Here is a 6,635-nt window from a genome sequence, read left to right as displayed (position 1 = left end):
TTTCTTAAAAGTTTGTCAAATATCCTTGATATGAAGTGTGATCCTCCATCGCTTATGACTAAACATGGTGTTCCAAATCTAGGGAATATGTAGTTTTTAAATAGTTTGATTACTACTCTAGTGTCGTTTGTGGGTGCAGCTATAGCTTCAATCCACTTAGACACATAGTCTACAGCTACTAAGATATACCTGTTTCCTAAGGATGGTGGGAAAGGTCCCATGAAATCTATACCCCATACGTCGAAGAGTTCTACTTCCTGAATGTTTCTTAGAGGCATTTCATCACGCCTTGAAATGTTTCCAGTGCGTTGGCATCTATCACATTTGACAATGCAAGCATAGACATCACGCCACTTGGTAGGCCAGAATAGGCCAGCTTGAAGAATCTTGGCGTATGTCTTAGAGGTGCTCGCATGTCCACCATAGGGTGCAGAATGACAATGCTCGATAATACTATTTACCTCTTCTTCCAGAACGCAACGGCGAAAAATGCCATCTTTACCCCTTTTGAAAAGGAGCGGTTCATCCCAATAGAAGTTTCTCACATCGTGGAAGAATTTCTTCTTGCGGTGGTAGTCAAGATCAGGGGGTACTATATCAGCAGCTAGGTAATTAACGAAGTCTGCATACCAGGGTACGTTACTTATTGCTAAGGAATTTTGGAAGTGCTCATGAGGGCTTAGGTTATTTTCTTCGATGGTTTCTAGTCTAGCTATCAGTCTATCATAGGCAAAATCATCGTTTATGGGTACTAAGTCTGGTTTTAGATGTTCTAGCCTAGAAAGGTGATCAGCTACTACATTTTCAGTGCCTTTTTTATCTCTTATTTCTAAATCAAACTCTTGTAGTAACAGAATCCATCGGAGTAACCTAGGCTTGGCATCTTTTTTACTTAATAGGTAACTGATGGCAGCATGATCGGTGTAAACTATAATTTTTGCTCCTACTAGATAAGATCTAAATTTGTCTATAGCGAAAACTACAACGAGTAATTCTTTTTCAGTTGTTGCGTAGTTAAGTTGGGCAGCATCTAGGGTTCTACTGGCATAATAAATTGCATGTAATTTTTTTTCCTTTGTCCTAGAACGGCTCCAACTGCATAATCACTAGCATCGCACATTATCTCAAAAGGTTCTGACCAATCAGGTGGTTTCATAATGGGTGCTGATACTAACGCTTGCTTTAAAAGATTAAATGCGTCATTACATTTTTCATCGAAAATGAACTCAACATCTTTCATTAAAAGTCCAGTTAAAGGTTTAGTTATTTTGGAGAAGTCCTTGATAAAACGCCGGTAGAATCCAGCGTGTCCAAGAAAGCTTCGGACTTCTCTGATGGTTTTTGGTGGTTTTAGGTTTTCTGTAACTTCTATTTTAGCTCTATCTACCTCTATACCTTTTTCGGAAACTATATGTCCTAAAACTATTCCTTCGGTCACCATGAAATGACACTTTTCCCAGTTTAGCACGGGGTTCACCTCCACGCATCTCTCCAGGGTTTTGTCAAGGTTAGCAAGACAATTTTGGAAATCAAATCCGCAAACCGAGAAATCATCCATAAACACTTCCATGATACCATCTAAGTAATCTGCAAAGATTGACATCATGCAGCGTTGGAAAGTAGTTGGGGCATTACAGAGGCCGAAAGGCATTCGTCTGTAGGCAAAAGTTCCATAAGGGCATGTAAAGGTAGTTTTTTCTTGATCTTCGGGGTGGATAGATATTTGGAAGAATCCAGAGTATCCATCTAGATAGCAGAAGTAAGAGTGTCTGGCTAGACGCTCCAACATCTGGTCTATAAATGGTAAAGGGAAATGATCCTTCCTGGTTGCTTTATTTAATTTTCTATAATCTATACACATTCGCCATCCTCCTTCTAATCATTTTGCTACATGTTCGCCTTTATCGTTTTGCACGACTGTGATGCCTCCCTTTTTGGGTACTACATGCACAAGGCTCACCCACTTACTATCCGAGATCTGGTAGATTATACCTGCCTCAAGTAACTTAAGAACTTCCTTTTTAACAACATCACTCATTATAGGGTTTATTCTTCTCTGATGTTCCCTGGAGGGTTTTGAATCTTCTTCGAGCGAAATCTGATGCATGCATACGGATGGGCTTATACCTTTCAGGTCAGAGATATTATATCCTAAGGCTGAGGGATATCTTCGTAAAACGTCTAAAAGTTGGTTCGTTTCCTCTTGGCTCAAGGTAGCACTGACTATAACTGGACGGTTCATCTCTTCATCGAGGAACTCATATCTCAGATTCTTAGGCAGTTCCTTAAGTTCTAAGGTTGGTTTCTTAGGGCATGGCATAGGATCTGGGGTAAGGGATAAACATTTGTAAAGATTATCATCGATGTAGGGTTTCTTAAAGTCATCATCTTCCATTATGAGAGTTGGTGGTAACTTAATTGTTTTTATAATTTCTTCTTGTTCTAATTCTCTAACACATTCATCAATGATATCTAAGGCATAACACGCGTCTCCCATCACAGGTGCCATAAGAAATTTCGAAAGTATAAATTCTATTTTCTCGTCACCTACCTCAAAGGTCAACTTTCCTCTCTTGACATCTATTATGGCTCCTGCAGTCGATAAGAATGGTCTACCTAGAAGGATCGGTATATCATTGTCCTCTTTGATGTCCATGACAACAAAATCAGTAGGGATAAATAACTGACCTATCCTAACAGGGACATCTTCTAAGATGCCTATCGGATACTTAACAGATCTATCGCCTAACTGAAGTGACATCTTAGTGGGCTGTAATTCTCCTAACTTTAACCTCTCACAAACTGCTAAAGGCATTAAGCTCACACTAGCTCCTAAGTCTAGAAAAGCTTTTTCGATGACATGACTTCCCAAAAGACAAGGAATGGAGAAATTTTCAGGATCTTTATCTTTTTTTTCTAATTTATTCTCGGAAATAGCATTACATTCCAAAGGCTTCGGATCGTCAAGTCTACGTTTGTTGGTAAGGATGTCTTTGAGAAACTTCGCATAAGAAGGTATTTGGGTGATGGCTTATGTGAAAGGGATTTCTACATGAAGTTTTTCTATAACTTTAATAAATTTTTGATACTGGTTATTGATCTGGGTTTGTTTGAGTCTTTGCGGATATGGTATAGGTGGTTTATATGGCGGGGGTGGTACGTAAGTTTTATCTTTAGGTTCTTCTCCTTTTTCTCGGCCTTCCTGGTTTTCAGATTCCTCTAGTTCCTTTACTTCGTCTGTGGGTTTGGTACATTCCTTAGAAGTTTTGGGTTCACTCAATCTAGGGTTTGGTGGCTCATCATAAGCGTTCCCACTTCGTAGGGTAATGGCATTGGCTTGTCCTCTCGGGTTTTGTTGAGGTTGTCCAGGGAATTGTCCTCTAGGTGTGGTCTGAGGGGCTTGGTTTAAAGCTACTTGAGAGATCTGGGTTTCAAGCATCTTAGTATGAGTAACTATTTGGTCAACCTTGGTTCCTAACTGGGAAATCAATTCATTAACGTGAATGTTTTGGTTTATGAACTCCTTGTTTTGTTGGGTTTGAGCGGTGATAAAATTTTCCATAATTTTCTCAAGGCTCGGCTTTGGTGGCACAGGTTGCATAGGTTGATTTGATCTTGGGGCTTGGTAACTAGGTCTCGGAGGTGCATTATTTTGGATTGGGTTATTGTTTTTATAGGAGAAGTTCGGATGATTCCTCCGTCCAGGGTTATAGGTATTCGAGTATGGGTTCCCTTGGGTGTAGTTCACTTGCTCAGAGTGGGTTTCGTTTAATAGACTGCATTCCGCAGATTGGTGTCCTTTGGTTCCACATATCTCACAATCCGACGAAACTGCGGCTACAGTATTCGGGTTTACGCACATATGCTCGACCTTAAAGGCTAATGCGTCCATTTTAGCTTGCATCATGTCTATAGAGTTTAGTTCATGCACTCCTCCTTGGGCTTCCTTCTTCTCAACTGTCGCTCGTTCAATTCCCATGATTGATAGTTTTGAGCCATATCCTCGATGAGGGCACTAGCTTCAGGGTAAGGTTTGTTCATCAGTGCACCGCCTGCGGCAGCGTCGATGGTCATCTTAGTGTTATAGTGAAGTCCATTATAGAAGGTTTGAATGATTAACCAACTTTCTAAGCCATGATGTGGGCATGCTCTTAACAACTCTTTATATCTCTCCCAAGCTTCGAACAACGATTCTCCTTGGTTTTGTGTAAATCTGGTTATGTGGTTTCGAAGAACGGCGGTCTTACATGGGGGAAAGTATCTAGCAAGAAATACTCTTCTAAGGTTATCCCAAGTCGTAATGGAATTGGGTGGAAGGGAATCTAACCTGAGGGAAAAAGGGAATAATCTTAAACGTATTGCCTCAGGAGAAGCTCCATTGGTTTTAAAAGTGTCTGCTAATTGGAGAAATATTTTTAAATGTTGGTTTGGTTTCTCAGTAGCGAGACCCGCGAATTGTCTCTGTTGCACTAGTTGCAACAGGGATGGTTTAAGTTCGAAATTATTAGCTGGGATGGTTGGGTTGACTATACTAGAACTAGGTTCTTCGTTGGATGGTTGAGCGAAATCCTTAAGAGGTCTTTGGTTTTGATCTTCGGCCATAACTCTCCTAACTCTATGAAAGAATAAACGTGCACGAGCGTAACGTTCGGGTTCCGCTAGAGGATATACTAAGCTTAAACTTCTGGTGCTGCGAGTTCTTCGCATTGACTGGAGGTAAATAGCCTAAGTCTAAACGATATAACAACAGGGAAATGAAATTTGACGAAATTGGTCCCCGGCAACGGCGCCAAAAACTTGATGCGTTGTTTTTCGCAAGTATACGAACGCGTCAGAGTAATATAAAAGATTGTCGAATCCACAGAGACCAAGTGTCAATCTATCGTTATCTATTGTTATGATGTTTATCAAAGGAAATCAAAATAGGTGTTTTTAGAGTGTGCAATGAAAAGTAAAGTATTGAATAAAGTTCAATTAATAAAGATAGGGTCGAATGTAATTCACATAATCAATTAATAATCCAAGTACTTGCTAATAGAGCTACTTATGGGCAATGTTACCTACTTTGAAAAGAACTAATTTAACAGGAACTGTCACTTTTGCATATTCAGAACCGAGTTGTACTCCCTAATCAAACCCTCTTATTGTCACTTATAAAAAGGCGCGCATTGCGTTAGAGTAGCAAACCTATTTTTAAGAAATATAGTATCTTGACTAAGTTGAAAAGTATTATAACCTGGATTTCTTAACCAAAAGAGGTTCTCACGAACCAGACTCTAAACTTATAGATGCGTCCGAAAATAGTTTTAAAATCTCTTTTCTTCTTAAGTTAAAAACTCCTAATGAACTAAACAAAGCGCTTTCGCTGTTTTTGAAATAGTTAAAAACAATTAAGTTTAAAAGGATGTTGGACGGCTTTCGATCTTACCCAACGGAATTGAAGTGCGGGAAAACTTAACTTGAAAGTCAAAATAGCCCTTAAGTGTTTCTACGAACAATTGTACGGATTATCGGTTCAATTACGATCCTTACATTCTAACCTTATAGATTTAGTTAGACATGGTAAAGTAAAAGTGCATTTAAAGTAAATAAAAGTAGTGCGAGTGCGGAAAGTAAATAAAAGTAAAGCGAGTGCGAGAAATAAATAAAAGTAGTGCGAGTGCGAGAAATAAATAAAGTAAAGTGAGTGCGAGAAATAAATAAAAATAGTGCGAGTGCGAGAAATAAATAAAGTAAAGCGAGTGCGAGAAATAAATAAAGTAAAGTGCGAGTGCGAGAAATAAATAAAGTAAAGGCAAAGTAATAAAAACCTGCTCCAATCGGAGGGTTGCATAAATTGCAAAGCGAAAATGAAAATGACGGCAGGATTAACTTCCTTCCAAAGTGCTCCAAACTCGATTACAGACTCGATTACACAATTGTGGTAACACCCCAATGCGAAGCGATTACCACTTTAAAATACTGAATATATGCCTAAGTGAAACAAAGTTGCTCTGAGTTTTCCCCAGACACTAAAGTTTGGATGCCTAAACAAGTGAATTCGAGTTTCTATTTATAAGCAAGTAAAAAGATGGAAATGACAAGGATGCCCTTCAACTTGAAAATGGGAGGGAAAACTTTTCCTCTTGTGGCGCCCGCCACAAGGCCATGGCGCCCGCCACAAGGCCAATCTGAGGTGCCTTAGTGGAAGTAGTGGGGAACGTGGCAGTTGAGGGAAGTTGAGCTAGGACACGTCATGGCAGGGTCTGTGGCGCCAGCCACAGGTACAAAATGCTGAATTTTAGGGTTTTTAGCTCTTTTTCACTCCTTTTCTCGATCGGGGCTCGATTAAAGTATAAACCTGAAAACAAAGAGAAACATAGTAATAACACAATAAAATGACAACAAAACTACTAAAATGCATGCGAAATCGGAGTCGAAAATACGGTGAATTTCAGTGTTATCAGTTAAGAGTTGAAAAGATCTGACTAATTGGTTGCAATCCAATAGACAAGAATGTCATATAGAAACCCAGATTCCCTTGGACATTAGAATCAAGCAGTAAAGAATGCACAAAATATCAACTTGAAGAGCAAGGCATCAAATAAAGATAGCCACATCCAAGCTTAGAAACTCCATGATATTCTTCAAATTTG

General features: G+C 39.4%; 1 non-coding gene across 1 annotated transcript; it reads left to right on the top strand.

Annotated features, from left to right (window-relative positions):
• Positions 1 to 4,129: 4,129 nt before the first annotated feature.
• On the top strand, positions 4,130 to 4,236 carry LOC127124941 (small nucleolar RNA R71). The gene has a single exon (XR_007804415.1). It is a non-coding gene; the product is annotated as a small nucleolar RNA R71 (small nucleolar RNA).
• The last annotated feature ends 2,399 nt before the right edge of the window (positions 4,237 to 6,635 follow it).

This window comes from Lathyrus oleraceus, chromosome 2, assembly GCF_024323335.1.
Source record: "Lathyrus oleraceus cultivar Zhongwan6 chromosome 2, CAAS_Psat_ZW6_1.0, whole genome shotgun sequence".
NCBI lineage: Eukaryota > Viridiplantae > Streptophyta > Magnoliopsida > Fabales > Fabaceae > Lathyrus > Lathyrus oleraceus.
This window is presented reverse-complemented; position numbering and strand designations above follow the sequence as displayed.